Below are 20,613 nucleotides of genomic sequence, written 5' to 3'. Positions count from 1 at the left end.
TTCAAACACTAGTGAGCTCCCCCTGGCGCTATTCCAATAGCGTCGGCCACGGCCCGGCCACGCTCAACCAAGACCAGTGGGGCTGTCAGGTCAGAGCAGCGGAGCAGAGCTGCCTCCCAGTCTTCCCGGGAATGTTTGGATATAGCGGTGAGGTTTCGAGTATTTTGGCATAACTCAACCATGTGGAATCTTTGTAATTTTCTTCACAGTGCGGGCAGTTCCCCGTGAAAGCGGGGTTGGAGTGCTTTAGGAATGCAGGACACAATGAAGTTTTAGTGCAAACGCGATGGAGGACTCGCTCCACCACCTTTGTGAGGCCCTCACAGCGTTTTCAATAGATGTGATGGCCGGATCGGTACTATTTTGTGATCTCTTGTGTACGCAGAATTGGTTTCGAGGTCGCATAGAATGTAGTCATGTTTTACATGGCACGCACGTCATGATTATCATGTTTAAATTTGTCACTTACCCTCGTGATCCATTCACGTCACGTAGTACCCAATTTCGTATATATGACGCTAGCGATATGACCTCGAGCGCTTCATGAGGGTGGCATGTAGTGAAGTTGTTACATGACAGCCGCCGTGGAGGCTAAGGTACTTGGCGTCTGACCCGCAGATCGAGGGATCGAATCCCGGCCTCGGCTGCCGCGTGTTCATTGAAGGCGAAAATGCTGTTGGCCCGTGCACTGAAGTTTGGGTACACTTTAAATAACCCCAGGTAGTATAAAGTATCGGAGCCCTCTACTACGGCGTCTCTCGTAATTATGCGGTAGTTTCAGGACGGTACACTCCATATATCTATTTACCATGAGTCAGTGCAATAGTAAATGAAAAGAAAAAAACTGGCCTGCGCAGGGATCGAACATACGACCTTCGCGTTATTAGCATGACGCTCTAACCGACTGAGCTAGCAGGCCACGTTTTGTTTCTTTAGTGAATGACATTATCACCCGTAAAGTACACAGAACATACTTCATCAGAAGTCAGGCAAACACACACAAACGTCAAGAACGGGAAGCCACTACGGAACGGGGTCAAAAGTCTTGACAACACTGCGCACTTGAGCAGCTGCTCCTCGGAAGACAGATCTCGTCGACCGTGGTGGCTCGGCGTGTCTATCGATCATGCCCCTTTTCCATAATGAATAAAGTCCTAACAACATAAACAGGTCGTAAGGAGTACTATCAGTCAGACTCTTTTTGAACGGAAGGAACCTAATACCATGGGCTGTGATTGGAAGTTCTTTTCTTAACGTTCTTTTTAGAATGTCCCAAAAGTAAAATGCATCACGACAATGAATAAAACAATGCTCTATAGTCTCAGGTTGTTACAGAGTCTACAATTCACTGTCCAGGGTACGTATATTGATTTTTCATTCAGCCACGTTTTCACTGGCAGCGTGGAAGTGTGCAGTTTAAAGAAAAATGTTTTCGCTGAAGGAGATATACACATTCTACGTAAACGAAATATTACATCATGACCAGACAGAAGCGAATATGGCTTTCGATAAACAGGTTCGGGGAAAAGATTATTCACAAGTGCAGCGGTTAAATTTGTTCTGTCAATAGTATACAAATACTCTAAGGTAAACCTGGATTTCAAAAAACTGACAGTATCAACAATTTGTTTTAGTAATCCCCGCAACGGCAATTCCTTAGCAACGCTTGTTGTGACATGAATAAAAGGAAGGTGGTAACATAGACTGTTACGAAGAACCGCTAATAGAAATGGGTGGCACACATCCTTGAGGTAGAAAAATCGTTACACCAACTGTCGCACGAACAAATGCACAAGGCCGAGGCCACCCTTTTCGAGTGGAAGAAAAAGATTGTCTCTTCTCATGGGTTCCCAGGAAGAGCTCCAAATAAATCAGGCAAATATTCTATGAAAGGCTTGAATGTGTACCCGAGAGCAATGAAACACCTGCAGAATATAAATAGGCTTCGATACAAGGAATCTATTGCACGCTGTTGCTCTGGCAAAAATGGAAAGCTCCCGTCCGTGCCATGTTGCCACCTTTCGGCGGATCGTAGTTATCGCAGCGGTCCAGCGTGGGCCGCTGTTACGATAGTTATCGAGAGGCACACCAAGGTATTTCATAGGAGTCGCATTCCAATGAATATTTGTGAAGACCGAAGGAGTTTTAGCCTACCTGCCTAGCCAGAATCCACTACTTTTATCAAAATTTATGCTGGCGCCAGCGACTTCACAGAAACGTAAAGTAGTGTTGACTGCTTCTTGAACGCTGGGTTTATCAGCGCAAAAGAAGGCAATGTCATCTGCATAAGCTAGAACTTTAACTTCCTCAGCATCATATCGGTAGCCTCTTATGCTGGACTTTAGAAGCACACTTATTCATATTGGTTCCAGATAAATTGCAAAAAGCAAAGGTGACAGCGGACATTCCTGACGTACAGATGAATTTAACTCTATTATATTGGAAAGTGTGCAATTTACAATTAGCCTAGTTGTGCACTTCTTATAACAGAGTGAGATACCATTGTATAGTACATCACCCAACTGCAGGTGTCTTAGGAGCCGGAACAAAAAAGCATGCTGTACCTGATCAAATGCTTTTGCAAGGTCTATTTGAAGGAGGGCTACTTGGTCCATGCTACCATCTATACACTCAAGAACTGAACGTGCAATATGAATGTTTGTCTGTATAGAGCGACCACGAATTCCACATGTTTGGTGGTCACCTACACATTTAGTAATCACTGTCTGTAGCCGATTTGTCAACAATTTAGCAAATATTTTGTAGTCAACGTTACTTAATGATATAGGCCTGTATTCGTTAACTCCCTTTAATGCGTTAGGATCAGCACTTTTTAGGATTAATGTTGTATGGCTCTGATAGAAAGAAGGAGGAAGTTCACCACGGTCATAAGCCTCTTTAAAAAGTTGCTCAAGGAAAGGTATCAGAAGTTCCTGAAAAGCTATGTAAAATTCGCCACTAAGGCCATCTGGGCCAGGAGTTTTGTTTTTCTGCAACGTTGTTATTGCAAATCTAATTTCCTCTCTGGTTAATGGCCCCTCTACAGGGAGTCTATCATCATCTTGCAACTGAGGAACAAGACCAATGAAGTGGTTAGCTTCTTCCTCAAAATTCCCCTGAAGCTCAGCCGCGGTGAACAAACATTTGTAATAATCTTCAAATGCGGCTCTTATTTCACATGTCTCTGTGCAAAGGGAGCCACGAGACTCAATTTGCAGTATCTGTTTAGAAAGTGCATATCTCTTTTCATCCCCGAGGGATTTTTAGTGGGTTCCTCTTCAGTAAACTGGGTAACACGGAAACGAATCTTAGCTCCTCTGTATAAATCTGCCTCATGTTTTTGTATCTGTGCTCGAATCACATTTATGTCGTCCCTGTACAATCCCGGCTGTTCACTTTCAAAAGTATGGAGCTTATGAAGTAATTCATAAAGATAGCGCTTTTCAGCTTTTTTTCTTTGCGCTATTTCGCATGAAATATTAATTGCCTGATACTTGACTCTTTCTTTGAACCTTTCCCATTGAGCGAAAATTGGTAGCTGTCGACACTGTGTTACCTCTTGTACCGATTCTTTTACTATTTTAACAAAACAATCTTCGCGCAACAACTGTACGGTAAGCTTCCATAGGTCCCAGTTTAGAGGGGTTTTACGAAACTTTTTAGGACCCCAAGAAGCAGTGACCAAGCAATGATCTGTAAAAAATATGGGCTTTACAGCATAATTATGAATGTGAGGCCATAAGCTTAGAGATACATATACACGGTCAAGCCGAGCATGAGAGATGCCTTGAAAGTGCGTGAACCTCACCGAAGAAGGTGCATGCGCTCCCACATCTATTAAATTGTGGTCATTCAATAGTTTCTGCAATAAGGCTGCACTTGCATCATAACGATTTGTTATATATGAATGATCTCTAGCGTCAAAAACACAATTAGTGTCTCCAAAAACTACCAACGTTCTGTCAGTGTTTAGTAGCGAAGTTAAAGAAAGGAAAAAAGAATTCCTTTCATTCACTTTGGAGGGAGCATAGACACAAATAAACCTCCAATTATGGGAATGAAAAGATAAGTCGCAACAAATGAGGCGTCTTTCCCCATCAACGTGTAGTGACGTCAAAATATGATTCAAGTGCTTTCTGATTAATACAAGCATCCAGCGGATGCACCACGTGCTGGGCTGATGTATAAATTGTAATCACGCAAAACTTCCAGTGCAAGATCGGCGTCACGAGCAGCAGAAATCTTAGTCTCTTGCACTGCAAGTACATCAATGTTGTACTGCTGAAGCACGTGGCGCAACTGCCACTGACGCCTTACATTCCTCAAGCCACGTACGTTGAGTGTCGCTACAAACATGGGAAACGTTAGCGCGGTAGCCATTTTGATATCTTACTACTTTTATTAGGTCACCTTTAGCCATAGGCCAACCTGTGGCTTTACCTCCTTTGCACTTTTTAGGAGCACTTTCCTCAGGACGCTGGCATAGGCGGCGCGTCTCTTGGTCCCCAAAGAAGGTGACACGTGGACCACACGAAGACAGCTGCTGTGTCGTGTCTGGCGCACTCGTTGTTGCTTCATCGGTGACCGGTGCCTGACGCTTCCTTGTCTGACTGCAATCCATTCCTTCTTGTTCCTCATTGTCAGGAGGCTTATCCTTAAGGCCTTCCAAGTGGTGTTCGTCAGCAGCATTGAGTTCATGTATGCTTTCACTGGCGTCGTTAGCGGGGTTATTTTGCATGCCAAGGGTATCCATGGACAAGTGTTCCGCTTCCTTTAAGGCACCTTCTGCTCCTCCCGCTGCTTCTCCTGTCGCATCAACTACCTCAGTGACATCCGTAAGATGATCGAGACGTTGGTCTTCTGTGCCTTGGCCAGAACGGAGTTTGTTGGCATAAGTCGACACGCAGGTATCCGACGAGTGACCAAAACGCTGGCATTGCAAGCACCTCGGTATTTTGCATTGTCGTCGTACATGCCCCACTCGCTTCCACCGAAGACACAGTGGAGGCCTACCGGGAATCTGTCGAGGCATTGGTGGCCATAGATTGACATAAGGTGTGGTATTGAGCTCAGAGTGATAGTGTCCTTGAGCTCCAAGGCAACGTCTCTATTTGTTGTCATGCATTGTTCTATTCTTGATTTCTCCATGCCTCTCTTTCAACGGACTTCACAACGCCGTAAGCTTGGAACGCCTCTTCAACACGTCGCGATTCAAGATGAGGCGGAAGCCAAAGTAGTTTCAGCCTAATATTCTTGGTCTCCGGATCTAGCACCATGCACTTCAGCCCTTTCACATGGAGCTCACCACAAGTGACGAGTTTCTGTTTCGCCATGCTGTTTGCAGACGCAACCATCAATACATGGCTCATTTCATACTGGCAACTCCAATAATGTCCGCTGTGCTCACCACTTTAAGCAGCGCGTCACGGAAGTCTGGTGCACGGTACGGCCTACCACTCAAGTCGGCATGAAGGAAAACGGAATTCAAAACATCCTTACCCGTTGGAAGACGTGGCAGGACGACTTTATAGCTTGAGTCTTCATCATGAAACGGACTCGATGATCCTCGGCCGTTGGCCGATAGGCTGTTACCAGCAGAGAGCATTTTGGAACAGCAGCAGGCCACGCCTTCCACATTGTTCTTGCTGACTAAGCAATCACGACTATGTTGCCGTGTCAGCACTTCACACAAAAAAAGAAGAATACCTGCTACTATTTTTAAAAGTGGAGACTCGCTCACACACATAATTTTAAAGGTGTACGCTAACTCTCTGGTAAAGATCATTGCACTCTCTTCGGAGAGTTTTGGAAGAGGCGACTCTTGCAAAGTTAGTCAACGTTGACTTTCTAAAAAAAGCTATAGGTATGTGGTAAATCAAGACTCTTAAAACGGGTAACTGAAGTTTTCTATTATTATTTGTTTCCGTGGAGAAAATAAGGGCTCAAATGTCCTTTCCACAAACACTGCAACAAAAAGAGACGAGCGCAATCTCACAATCGGTGGATCGGGTATATGTTTACGACATTGGTCAAAGCTAGAGCGATCATAATTATCATCATCATTGTTTTGGGTACCATAGTTGTTACAACCACCAGCAAGTTTTTGCTGTTATGCTGATGTTTACGGTAAGTGCGACGACGTGCAGGAAGATTAACTTCAAAAGAGTTGACAGTCGGGCGAGTTGGTGCATTGACATCGAACCCATCGTGAGGGTGAAACTAAACACAATAGAGAGGAATAAGCAGATGAGGACAGGCACATGACCTTGTTTATTTCTTCCTGTGTGTTGTGTTTAGTGGTGCGCCACGATGGTTTCTACATGCATTAGAAGTCGAATAAGCGGACGACGAGCAAACCACGTGACATTTGAACGAATTCTCTTTCCGCTTCTCGGTCGCGCCTTTACCGATTTTGCGTTTTCAGCCCCTCCCGCTGCTACATTTTTAGAAAACGAAACTAAATAACAAAGCTGAGCGTCCCTAAAGTTCCTCATGAATTAAGAGTAATGCCATAGTACAACGCTGCATCTAAACTTTCACCTCTGGAAGTTATTCTCGGGAACGTCTGCACAGAGCACGTACAGATTCGTCTGCGTCCTGTATGCGTGTGTGTTCAGAAACACAGACGCACACAAGAGGTAGTCGCATCTTCCAATAACAATAATAATAATAATAATAAATAATAATAATAATAATATTACATTGTTACTATGATATGATGCAGACTTAAAACTCATTTTGTGCAACTGTTACTCACCAATTCATTTATTCTACTTAAGTATGGTTGGCGCTTTTGCGTGAAAACACACACACACACAAACACACACACAAAGGTACCAGGAATCATCTAGAAATAAGAAAAAATCAAGATAAGAGCCGACAGATGGAAACGCGATGTGGGATGATCAAGGTGAACAGCCAGAGTGCCTCAGACAGGCTGGACGACAATTTGTTAGGGGGACCTATCTTTGTCGACGGCGGCTTGTAATCCTTGGCGCGTTAGTTTTAAGGGGATTAGTAGGGACGTCATCTATTGGTGGTGGCGCGTGTCCGCGTTGGTATATAAGTTAACTAACAGGGACATGTGCCACCAGAAGATGACATCACTGCTTAGCCCCTTAAAACTAACACGCGAGGGCTGACAAGATCCTTTCACAAAGATAGATCCTCTTATGGAAACGACCGCCAGCCTGTCAGGGGCACTGCCACTGTTCACCCTGAATATCCCTCTAGTATATATGGGTATTCCATGAGCACACTCAGGAGAGAATAATATTACGTAAGGATCTTGTTAGCGATTAAAGTTCAAGTGCATCAATTTGCTTTAACTGAAGTCGAAAAACTGCTTTCAGATTGTTGTGTAGAAAAGTGCGCACGTTTTCTATATCAATAAATTTTTTCTGCTGCTGATTCATTGCAGTCTTGCAAAAACTTTTCCTATTCACTCAGAGACCACATTAAGTGAATTTTGCAGAAGCACGCAGAAGGAATTAATGTCAGTGATAGGGAGGGTAAGGGCGATGCCTTTTAAGGAGAATGTGCTCAATACGATATCAGTAAAAAGTCTTGTGGTAAAGCGAATTCAATATAAATACTAATAACGCAAATTATCTTCATGATTGACACACATATTTGCGAATAATATTAAGATCGTGATATTGTTGCGTTTCAGCAGAGAGTTTGTTTTAACCTCGTACACTCCAAACGTAATGACTGTGTTACCTCGAGAAAAAACCCCAGTGAGCTGTTTTTTAGAACATTCATTGGTGCACATTGTGCGTTTTAGGCTTTGAAATAATTACAAGAAAACGAAATCAATATTCGGGTCGTGAAACCAAAATTTTATATCGAACTACCCAAAGCTATACTGCCGCCCTCTACTCAAAGTATACCGCTCTAGAAGAGCAAAGGCTTCTGCAACTCTGTGAGAGATGGCGGTGCCAGACTTTCACTATGAGTGAGCAGAAATGGTTTGTTTTTGGTTTTGCTCTCGAAATGGCATACCAATCATAACTAAATACCCCATGTATATCGGCAGAAAAGTACACGCACGAATTCATACTGACAAACTTAACATACTGCTTTAAATCACGGCGTCTCGACATAGCTCTGAAAACAGATGTTCCGTTATCCACAGGAACCCGCACTGGCAAGCGTCTACAACAAGTGCGCGGGAATATTTGAAAATTTGAATAATAAATTTGGTGTTGAGCTGTAGCTTGCTCTCGACGAACGGCGTTATCGTTATCCAATGTTGGTTCTCTATTTTAATAACCACTTCCGACAATACTAAAAGAGTGTGATTAGCCTAATTCTTTCTGCCATCAACTGTTCTCGATCAAAAATTAAATTGGTGAAACAATGCTATAAAATTCATGTCATTACCAGACAGTTCCCAATCCCCTTTCCCAATTTCCCCTTTCCTTCTGTTCCTATTCAGTAATTGCTTTCTTTTATGATTTCTATAAGTGGTTTTGTGTGCGTTGCGCCATGTGCAGTAGCTTTATTTTTTGCTTGAGGGCGTTAAGTGAACATCATCAAGGTGGTTGATTATCTCATTCAAGGCGCGGGCACACGGTAACTTATCACCATCAAGGCACTCGAAGAAGGCGATGAAAAATATTTCGCGTTGGCACGGGTGGTGATAAACATTTATTTATGGAAGTTATGTACAGGGAGGTTGGGGACCGGTCCTTACGAGGCCACACTGTACAAACACTAGGTGGGCTCTCCTTTACGGTATCCCAATGGCGTCGGCCGCACATTGGCACGCTCAACCAAGACCCGTTGGGCTGTCAGGTATGAGCAGCCGAGCAGGGCAGCCTCCCAGTCCTCACGGAAAGGGTTTGGTATAGCGGAAAAGTTTTGGGGTTTTTTTTGGCATAACCAAACCACGTAGAATCTACCACAATAATTTTCTTTACAGTCCGGGCACTTCCTCGTGAAAGCGGGGTGGAAGTGTCTTAGGATTGCCGTGCACAATTAAGTTCTGGTGCAAAGGCGACAGAGGACTCGCTCCTCCACCTGTGGTAGGCCCTCACAGCGTTTTCAATAGATGTGATGGCAAGATTGGTAATATCTTGTGATCCCTTGTGTGAGCAGGATTCCTTTCGAAGTCGCGTGCTAATTATTCGCCGTATAAGGTAACGACAACCGATTACTACAAATTACGACAGTCCGGCCTAATGAAAAAAACAATGAAGGGAGATCGTGCTGGTGTGACGAGGGACAGTGACAACAGGTTATTCATTCGCCGAAAAATCAATAAATGAAATTTAACAATTACGTTACGCATTTTAAACACATTGCTCGTTACAGAAGTAAACTTCACGTGCAGTTTTTCATGGAGTGGGCAAAAAGTTTTAAGCAAAGACAAGAATGTTGACCAGACAATATTTCCATCTGGCTACGCCGTGCCTCAAAATTGAAGGAAAGCAAAGCCTTCAAAGGCTTTGCTTTAATAATTTATTTGGCTTACCATTCGGGGCACTAAGGCTACCAAGCTTTATGTGGAAGTCACTTGGTGTTCCTACAACTTCGCGCACTTCAAAGAAAAGCTCTGCAAAAAGGAAATGTTGCAGTTACCTTAGAACCTATGAAACGAAAAAATTCAATGTTTCTTACGAAGCGCTATAATTTGGTATTGGGAATTTCTGCTTGTTACGATATAAAAAAGTTAAGTATTCTCTGTTACCTGTTGAGATTTTCAGATGAAAAGATTTGAAATGGCGTGCTCTATATGGCTCAAAAGAATACAATGCCAACTGTAGATGCGGAGCCCTTATGTTTTTTGGCTTCTTCAGTTTTGCTTTTTTACTTTTGTAATACTTGTCCCACCTCAGCAAAAATGCGCTGTCTGCGCTACCCCCAACCACAGTTTCCTCCAGTGAGTGGGGGCGACTGGACCGAAGACTTCGCTTCCATGCTGTTTCTGCTATAATCTAGAACTTTACAATAAAAGGAGGTGTTTTACTCAGGGTGATATTTTGGCGCTTGCGCAATAGTTATGAGAACTAATGTACAATGATAAAGGTATATAGGATCCTTCTACAAGTGAATGTAATTTAAATGTGAAAAATAGTGGAAGAATAGCGGACTAATTTTGTGCCTTTTTCCTGTGTTTATTTCTATTTCTGTTTTTCGTTTTAACATTTTTTCTTGTTCTTTCTGTTTTTCTTCCATTTTCGCCTTTTCTTTTCTTCCTATTTACCACTTGCTTACTTTTTTTTCAATTTTATACAAGGTTTTGTCTGCGTTGCGCCATGTGCAGTAGCTTTTTTTTGGTGATGGTGCTAAGTGAACATCATCAAAGTGGTTGAAGATCTCAATTATGGTGCGAGCGTATGGTCACTTATCGTCATCTTGGTGGTCGGAGAACAAGATGAAAGATACTTCTCATTTACACGCGTGGTAAATAACATTTATTTATGGAAGTTATGTAAATGGAGGGTGGGGAGCGGTCCTTAAGGGGCCACCCCGTTAAAACACTACGTGAGCTCCCCCTGGCGCTAATCCAATAGCGTCTGCCACGGCCCTGCCACGCTAAACCAAGACCCGTGGGGCTGTCAGGTCAGAGCAGCCGAGCAGAGCTGCCTCCCAGTCTTCCCGGGAATGTTTGGTAATAGCGGTGAGGTTTCGAGTTTTTTGGCATAACTCAACCATGTGGAATCTTTGTAATTTTCTTCACAGTGCGGGCACTTCCCCGTGAAAGCAGGATTGGAGCGCTTTATGATTACCAGACAGAATGAAGTTTTATTGCAAACGCGATGGAGGACTCGATCCCACACCTTTGTGAGGCCCTCACAGCGTTTTCAATAGATGTGATGGCAGGATCGGTACTATCTTGTGCTCTCTTGTGTACACAGGATTGGTTTCGAGGTTGCATAGAATGTAGTCATGTTTTACATGGCACGCACGTCATGATTATCATGTTTAAATTGGTCACTTACCCTCGTGGTCCATTCACGTCACGTAGTACCCAATTTCGTATATGTGACGCTAGCAATACGACCTCGAGCACTTCATGAGAGTGGCATGTAGTGAAGTTTTTACATGACACCCGCCATGGAGGCTAAGGTACTTGGCTGCTGACCCGCAGATCGAGGGATCGAATCCCGGCTTCGGCGGCCACGTGTTCATTGAAGGCAAAAATGCTGTTGGCCCGTGTACTGAAGTTTGGTTACACTTTAAATAACCCCAGGTAGTATAAAGTATCGGAGCCCTCCACTACGGCGTCTCTCGTTATTATGCGGTGGTTTCGGGACGGTAAATTCTATATATCTATCTACCATGGGTTAGTGCAACAGTAAATGAAAAGAAAAAAAAACTGGCCTGCGCAGGGATCGAACCTACGACCTTCGCGTTATTAGCACGACGCTCTAACCGACTGAGCTAGCAGGCCACGCCTCCCGCAATGTTCTTGCCGACTTAGCAATCACGACTATGTTGCCGTGTCAGCACTTCACAAAAAAAAGGTTACCTGCTACTATTTTTAGAAGTGGTGACTCGCAGCTCACACACATAATTTTAAAGGTGCACGCTAACTCTCTGGTAAGGATCATTGCACCCTCTTCGGAGAGTTTTGGAAGAGGCGACTCTTGCAAAGTTAGTTAACGTTGACTTTCAAAAAAAAGCTATAAGTATGTGGTAAATGAAGACTCTTAAATAGGGTAACTGATGTTTCCTATTATATTTGTTTCCATGGAGAAAATAAGGGCTAAAATGTCCCTTCGACAAACACTGCAACAAAAAGAGACGAGCGCAATCTCACAATCGGTGGATCGGGTATATGCTTACGACATTTGTCAAAGCTAGAACGATCATTATGATCGTCATCATTGTTTTGGGTACCATGGTTGTTACAACCACCAGCACGTTTTTGCTGTTATGCTGATGTTTACGGTAAGTGCGACGACATGCAGGAAGATTAACTTCAAAAGAGTTGACAGTCGGGCGAGTTGGGGCTTTGACATCGAACCCATCGTGAGGGTGAAACTAAACACAACAGAGAGGAATAAGCAGACGAAGACAGGCACATGACCTCGTCTATTTCTTCCTGTGTGTTGTGTTTAGTGGCGCCCCACGATGGTTTCTACATGCATTAGAAGTTGAATAAGCGGACGACGAGCAAACCACGTGACATTTGAACGGATTCTCTTTCCGCTTCTCGGTGGCAGCTTTACCGATTTTGCGTTTGAGCCCCTCCCGCTGCTACATTTTTAGAAAACGAAACTAAATAACGAAGCTGAGCGTCCCTAAAGTTTCTCATGAATCAAGAGCAACGCCATAGTACAACGCTACATTTCAACTTTCACCTCTGGAAGTTATTCTCGGGAACGTCTGCACAGAGCACGTATAGATTCGTCCGCGTCCTGTATGCATGTGTGTTCAGAAACACAGACGCACAAAAGACGTAGTCGCATCTTCCAATAATAATAATAATAATAATAATAATAATAATAATAATAATAATAATAATAATAATAATAATAATAATAATAATAATAATAATAATAATAATAATAATAATAATAATAATAATAATAATAATAGTAATAATAATTATAATAATAATAATAATAATAATAATAATAATATAATATTAATATAATAATAATACATTGTTACTAATATATGATGCAGATTTAAAACTCATATTGTGCAACTGTTACTCACCAATTCATTTATTGTACTTAAGTACAGTTGGCGATTTTGCGTGAAAACACACACACACACACGCACACACACACACACACACACACACAAAGGTACCAGGAATGATCTAGTAATAAGGAAAAATCAAGATAAGAGCCCACAGATAGAAACGCGAAGTGGGATGATCAAGGTGAACAGCGAGAGTGCCTCAGACAGGCTGGCCGACGATTTGTTAGGGGGACCTATCTTTTTCGACGGTGGCTTGTAATCCTTGGCGTGTTAGTTTTAAGATTTTAGTAGGGAGGTCATCTATTGGTGGTGGCGCGTGTCCCCGTTGCTATATTAGTTAACTAACAGGAACAAGTGCCACGAGAAGATGACATCACTGCTTAGCCCCTTAAAACTAACACGCGAAGGATGACAAGATCCTTTCACAAAGATAGATCCTCTTATCGAAACGACCGCCAGCCTCTCAGGGGCACTGCCACTGTTCACCCTGAATATCCCTCTAGTATATATGGGTATTCCATGAGCACACTCAGGAGAGAATAATATTACGTAAGGATCTTGTTATCGATTAAAGTTCAAGTGCATCAATTTGCTTTAACAGAAGTCGAAAAACTGCTTTCAGATTGTTGTGTAAAAAAGTGCGCACGTTTTCTATATCATTAAATTTTTTCTGCTGCTGATTCATTGCAATCTTGCAAAAAGTTGTCCCATCCACTCAGAGACCACATTGGGTGAATTTTGCAGAAGCATGGAGAAGCAATTAATGTCAGTGTGAGGGAGGGTAAGGGCGATGCCCAATTCAGGAGAATGTGCTCAATACGATATCAGTAGAAAGTCTTGTGGTAAAGCAAATTCAATATAAATACTAATAACGCAAATTATCTTCATGATTGACACACATATTTGCGAATAATATTTGCATCTAAACTTTCACCTCTGGAAGTTATTCTCGGGAACGTCTGCACAGAGCACGTACAGATTCGTCTGCGTCCTGTATGCGTGTGTGTTCAGAAACACAGACGCACACAAGAGGTAGTCGCATCTTCCAATAACAATAATAATAATAATAATAAATAATAATAATAATAATATTACATTGTTACTATGTTATGATGCAGATTTAAAACTCATTTTGTGCAACTGTTACTCACCAATTCATTTATTCTACTTAAGTACGGTTGGCGCTTTTGCGTGAAAACACACACACACACAAACACACACACAAAGGTACCAGGAATCATCTAGAAATAAGAAAAAATCAAGATAAGAGCCGACAGATGGAAACGCGATGTGGGATGATCAAGGTGAACAGCCAGAGTGCCTCAGACAGGCTGGACGACAATTTGTTAGGGGGACCTATCTTTGTCGACGGCGGCTTGTAATCCTTGGCGCGTTAGTTTTAAGGGGATTAGTAGGGACGTCATCTATTGGTGGTGGCGCGTGTCCGCGTTGGTATATAAGTTAACTAACAGGGACATGTGCCACCAGAAGATGACATCACTGCTTAGTCCCTTAAAACTAACACGCGAGGGCTGACAAGATCCTTTCACAAAGATAGATCCTCTTATGGAAACGACCGCCAGCCTGTCAGGGGCACTGCCACTGTTCACCCTGAATATCCCTCTAGTATATATGGGTATTCCATGAGCACACTCAGGAGAGAATAATATTACGTAAGGATCTTGTTAGCGATTAAAGTACAAGTGCATCAATTTGCTTTAACTGAAGTCGAAAAACTGCTTTCAGATTGTTGTGTAGAAAAGTGCGCACGTTTTCTATATCATTAAATTTTTTCTGCTGCTGATTAATTGCAATCTTGCAAAAAGTTGTCCCATCCACTCAGAGACCACATTGGGTGAATTTTGCAGAAGCATGGAGAAGCAATTAATGTCAGTGTGAGGGAGGGTAAGGGCGATGCCCAATTCAGGAGAATGTGCTCAATACGATATCAGTAAAAAGTCTTGTGGTAAAGCGAATTCAATATAAATACTAATAACGCAAATTATCTTCATGATTGACACACATATTTGCGAATAATATTAAGATCGTGATATTGTTGCGTTTCAGCAGAGAGTTTGTTTTAACCTCGTACACTCCAAACGTAATGACTGTGTTACCTCGAGAAAAAACCCCAGTGAGCTGTTTTTTAGAACATTCATTGGTGCACATTGTGCGTTTTAGGCTTTGAAATAATTACAAGAAAACGAAATCAATATTCGGGTCGTGAAACCAAAATTTTATATCGAACTACCCAAAGCTATACTGCCGCCCTCTACTCAAAGTATACCGCTCTAGAAGAGCAAAGGCTTCTGCAACTCTGTGAGAGATGGCGGTGCCAGACTTTCACTATGAGTGAGCAGAAATGGTTTGTTTTTGGTTTTGCTCTCGAAATGGCATACCAATCATAACTAAATACCCCATGTATATCGGCAGAAAAGTACACGCACGAATTCATACTGACAAACTTAACATACTGCTTTAAATCACGGCGTCTCGACATAGCTCTGAAAACAGATGTTCCGTTATCCACAGGAACCCGCACTGGCAAGCGTCTACAACAAGTGCGCGGGAATATTTGAAAATTTGAATAATAAATTTGGTGTTGAGCTGTAGCTTGCTCTCGACGAACGGCGTTATCGTTATCCAATGTTGGTTCTCTAATTTAATAACCACTTCCGACAATACTAAAAGAGTGTGATTAGCCTAATTCTTTCTGCCATCAACTGTTCTCGATCAAAAATTAAATTGGTGAAACAATGCTATAAAATTCATGTCATTACCAGACAGTTCCCAATCCCCTTTCCCAATTTCCCCTTTCCTTCTGTTCCTATTCAGTAATTGCTTTCTTTTATGATTTCTATAAGTGGTTTTGTGTGCGTTGCGCCATGTGCAGTATCTTTATTTTTTGCTTGAGGGCGTTAAGTGAACATCATCAAGGTGGTTGATTATCTCATTCAAGGCGCGGGCACACGGTAACTTATCACCATCAAGGCACTCGAAGAAGGCGATGAAAAATATTTCGCGTTGGCACGGGTGGTGATAAACATTTATTTATGGAAGTTATGTACAGGGAGGTTGGGGACCGGTCCTTACGAGGCCACACTGTACAAACACTAGGTGGGCTCTCCTTTACGGTATCCCAATGGCGTCGGCCGCACATTGGCACGCTCAACCAAGACCCGTTGGGCTGTCAGGTATGAGCAGCCGAGCAGGGCAGCCTCCCAGTCCTCACGGAAAGGGTTTGGTATAGCGGAAAAGTTTTGGGGTTTTTTTTGGCATAACCAAACCACGTAGAATCTACCACAATAATTTTCTTTACAGTCCGGGCACTTCCTCGTGAAAGCGGGGTGGAAGTGTCTTAGGATTGCCGTGCACAATTAAGTTCTGGTGCAAAGGCGACAGAGGACTCGCTCCTCCACCTGTGGTAGGCCCTCACAGCGTTTTCAATAGATGTGATGGCAAGATTGGTAATATCTTGTGATCCCTTGTGTGAGCAGGATTCCTTTCGAAGTCGCGTGCTAATTATTCGCCGTATAAGGTAACGACAACCGATTACTACAAATTACGACAGTCCGGCCTAATGAAAAAAACAATGAAGGGAGATCGTGCTGGTGTGACGAGGGACAGTGACAACAGGTTATTCATTCGCCGAAAAATCAATAAATGAAATTTAACAATTACGTTACGCATTTTAAACACATTGCTCGTTACAGAAGTAAACTTCACGTGCAGTTTTTCATGGAGTGGGCAAAAAGTTTTAAGCAAAGACAAGAATGTTGACCAGACAATATTTCCATCTGGCTACGCCGTGCCTCAAAATTGAAGGAAAGCAAAGCCTTCAAAGGCTTTGCTTTAATAATTTATTTGGCTTACCATTCGGGGCACTAAGGCTACCAAGCTTTATGTGGAAGTCACTTGGTGTTCCTACAACTTCGCGCACTTCAAAGAAAAGCTCTGCAAAAAGGAAATGTTGCAGTTACCTTAGAACCTATGAAACGAAAAAATTCAATGTTTCTTACGAAGCGCTATAATTTGGTATTGGGAATTTCTGCTTGTTACGATATAAAAAAGTTAAGTATTCTCTGTTACCTGTTGAGATTTTCAGATGAAAAGATTTGAAATGGCGTGCTCTATATGGCTCAAAAGAATACAATGCCAACTGTAGATGCGGAGCCCTTATGTTTTTTGGCTTCTTCAGTTTTGCTTTTTTACTTTTGTAATACTTGTCCCACCTCAGCAAAAATGCGCTGTCTGCGCTACCCCCAACCACAGTTTCCTCCAGTGAGTGGGGGCGACTGGACCGAAGACTTCGCTTCCATGCTGTTTCTGCTATAATCTAGAACTTTACAATAAAAGGAGGTGTTTTACTCAGGGTGATATTTTGGCGCTTGCGCAATAGTTATGAGAACTAATGTACAATGATAAAGGTATATAGGATCCTTCTACAAGTGAATGTAATTTAAATGTGAAAAATAGTGGAAGAATAGCGGACTAATTTTGTGCCTTTTTCCTGTGTTTATTTCTATTTCTGTTTTTCGTTTTAACATTTTTTCTTGTTCTTTCTGTTTTTCTTCCATTTTCGCCTTTTCTTTTCTTCCTATTTACCACTTGCTTACTTTTTTTTCAATTTTATACAAGGTTTTGTCTGCGTTGCGCCATGTGCAGTAGCTTTTTTTTGGTGATGGTGCTAAGTGAACATCATCAAAGTGGTTGAAGATCTCAATTATGGTGCGAGCGTATGGTCACTTATCGTCATCTTGGTGGTCGGAGAACAAGATGAAAGATACTTCTCATTTACACGCGTGGTAAATAACATTTATTTATGGAAGTTATGTAAATGGAGGGTGGGGAGCGGTCCTTAAGGGGCCACCCCGTTAAAACACTACGTGAGCTCCCCCTGGCGCTAATCCAATAGCGTCTGCCACGGCCCTGCCACGCTAAACCAAGACCCGTGGGGCTGTCAGGTCAGAGCAGCCGAGCAGAGCTGCCTCCCAGTCTTCCCGGGAATGTTTGGTAATAGCGGTGAGGTTTCGAGTTTTTTGGCATAACTCAACCATGTGGAATCTTTGTAATTTTCTTCACAGTGCGGGCACTTCCCCGTGAAAGCAGGATTGGAGCGCTTTATGATTACCAGACAGAATGAAGTTTTATTGCAAACGCGATGGAGGACTCGATCCCACACCTTTGTGAGGCCCTCACAGCGTTTTCAATAGATGTGATGGCAGGATCGGTACTATCTTGTGCTCTCTTGTGTACACAGGATTGGTTTCGAGGTTGCATAGAATGTAGTCATGTTTTACATGGCACGCACGTCATGATTATCATGTTTAAATTGGTCACTTACCCTCGTGGTCCATTCACGTCAAGTAGTACTCAATTTCGTATATGTGACGCTAGCAATACGACCTCGAGCACTTCATGAGAGTGGCATGTAGTGAAGTTTTTCCATGACACCCGCCATGGAGGCTAAGGTACTTGGCTGCTGACCCGCAGATCGAGGGATCGAATCCCGGCTTCGGCGGCCACGTGTTCATTGAAGGCAAAAATGCTGTTGGCCCGTGTACTGAAGTTTGGTTACACTTTAAATAACCCCAGGTAGTATAAAGTATCGGAGCCCTCCACTACGGCGTCTCTCGTTATTATGCGGTGGTTTCGGGACGGTAAATTCTATATATCTATCTACCATGGGTTAGTGCAACAGTAAATGAAAAGAAAAAAAAACTGGCCTGCGCAGGGATCGAACCTACGACCTTCGCGTTATTAGCACGACGCTCTAACCGACTGAGCTAGCAGGCCACGCCTCCCGCAATGTTCTTGCCGACTTAGCAATCACGACTATGTTGCCGTGTCAGCACTTCACAAAAAAAAGGTTACCTGCTACTATTTTTAGAAGTGGTGACTCGCAGCTCACACACATAATTTTAAAGGTGCACGCTAACTCTCTGGTAAGGATCATTGCACCCTCTTCGGAGAGTTTTGGAAGAGGCGACTCTTGCAAAGTTAGTTAACGTTGACTTTCAAAAAAAAGCTATAAGTATGTGGTAAATGAAGACTCTTAAATAGGGTAACTGATGTTTCCTATTATATTTGTTTCCATGGAGAAAATAAGGGCTAAAATGTCCCTTCGACAAACACTGCAACAAAAAGAGACGAGCGCAATCTCACAATCGGTGGATCGGGTATATGCTTACGACATTTGTCAAAGCTAGAACGATCATTATGATCGTCATCATTGTTTTGGGTACCATGGTTGTTACAACCACCAGCACGTTTTTGCTGTTATGCTGATGTTTACGGTAAGTGCGACGACATGCAGGAAGATTAACTTCAAAAGAGTTGACAGTCGGGCGAGTTGGGGCTTTGACATCGAACCCATCGTGAGGGTGAAACTAAACACAACAGAGAGGAATAAGCAGACGAAGACAGGCACATGACCTCGTCTATTTCTTCCTGTGTGTTGTGTTTAGTGGCGCCCCACGATGGTTTCTACATGCATTAGAAGTTGAATAAGCGGACGACGAGCAAACCACGTGACATTTGAACGGATTCTCTTTCCGCTTCTCGGTGGCAGCTTTACCGATTTTGCGTTTGAGCCCCTCCCGCTGCTACATTTTTAGAAAACGAAACTAAATAACGAAGCTGAGCGTCCCTAAAGTTTCTCATGAATCAAGAGCAACGCCATAGTACAACGCTACATTTCAACTTTCACCTCTGGAAGTTATTCTCGGGAACGTCTGCACAGAGCACGTATAGATTCGTCCGCGTCCTGTATGCATGTGTGTTCAGAAACACAGACGCACAAAAGACGTAGTCGCATCTTCCAATAATAATAATAATAATAATAATAATAATAATAATAATAATAATAATAATAATAATAATAATAATAATAATAATAATAATAATAATAATAATAATAATAATAGTAATAATAATAATAATAATAATAATAATAATAATAATAATAATAATAATAATAATAATAATAATAATAATAATAATAATAATAATAATAATAATAATAATTGAAGCGGTATGAGCCTTTGGACAGAAGATGAAGAAGCGCGAGGGCCGGGGCAGGAGAGAAGAGGAGGATGAAGTGAAAAATAAAGCAGATTAAGATGGACGCCAGTTCCATACTGAAGCTTTAATGCTGTTCCGTTATTTTAAGTAGGAACACTACATTATTTTGGCGCAGCCGACAGGATCTAAAATCACCAACATGCGCGTTTACTTGAGAGGTGTTGCGCGAAAGTGGTATGAAACATGCATTCTGGAAGACAGTGACGACTCTTGGAGCCAGTGGAGGAAAAAGTTTTTGACTGCATTCCGAAGCAATCCAGTAGAAAGATGGAACACGGCGCTTAATTTCAAGTCTGAGCAAAGCTGCCTTGTCGAGTACTTCTTTGAGAAACGCCGTCTTTTAAAGCTGGCGGAGCCTTTGCTTCCATCTACGGCCGTAGTTGCCTTAATAATGCATGGATTGCACACTAACGTGTTGAAGCAAGTGCAAATACTGTCACCAAAGACTCTAGATGACCTCCTCGCGTGTCTTCAGAACATACCATCAGCTTCGGAAACAAGCATAACCGCCGAGTCAAGCAGCTGTTTCAGTCGGAGTAAATCGGACTGGTCAAGCCGCGCTCAGCGAGAACCGAGCCACCTCGCAACTCGCACAGATAACTTGCCCTGGCGTGTTCCAAGAGGTCGAGTGAATAATATCGACACTGAAGCTCAGGAGTATTCGACAGAAAAAAACTAATAAACGAGGGTGATCAGTCCCACCCGATGACTCCAAATGAGACTGTTTATTTAAGTTGCTCTAGCCTACTTCACATTCCCGTCAAAGTAGGAAACAAACATATGATGGCTCTGGTAGACAGCGGTGCTTCTGTGTCCATTATAAATGCCAAGCTGGTGGATGCAAATCGCTTGAATAGTGGAAGAATT

At 42.6% G+C, this 20,613-nt stretch overlaps 3 non-coding genes across 3 annotated transcripts; all 3 read right to left on the bottom strand.

The window, feature by feature from the left end:
• Window positions 1–845: 845 nt before the first annotated feature.
• On the bottom strand, window positions 846–919 carry TRNAI-AAU (transfer RNA isoleucine (anticodon AAU)). Its single transcript has one exon. It is a non-coding gene; the product is annotated as a tRNA-Ile (tRNA).
• A 10,408-nt stretch (window positions 920–11,327) lies between these two features.
• On the bottom strand, window positions 11,328–11,401 carry TRNAI-AAU (transfer RNA isoleucine (anticodon AAU)). Its single transcript has one exon. It is a non-coding gene; the product is annotated as a tRNA-Ile (tRNA).
• A 6,984-nt stretch (window positions 11,402–18,385) lies between these two features.
• Window positions 18,386–18,459, bottom strand: TRNAI-AAU (transfer RNA isoleucine (anticodon AAU)). The gene has a single exon. It is a non-coding gene; the product is annotated as a tRNA-Ile (tRNA).
• Between the last annotated feature and the right edge of the window lie 2,154 nt (window positions 18,460–20,613).

Source organism: Rhipicephalus microplus, chromosome X (assembly GCF_043290135.1).
Source record: "Rhipicephalus microplus isolate Deutch F79 chromosome X, USDA_Rmic, whole genome shotgun sequence".
NCBI classification, from domain to species: domain Eukaryota; kingdom Metazoa; phylum Arthropoda; class Arachnida; order Ixodida; family Ixodidae; genus Rhipicephalus; species Rhipicephalus microplus.
Note: the sequence above shows the minus strand (reverse complement) of the source record. Positions and strands in the feature narration are given on the sequence as shown.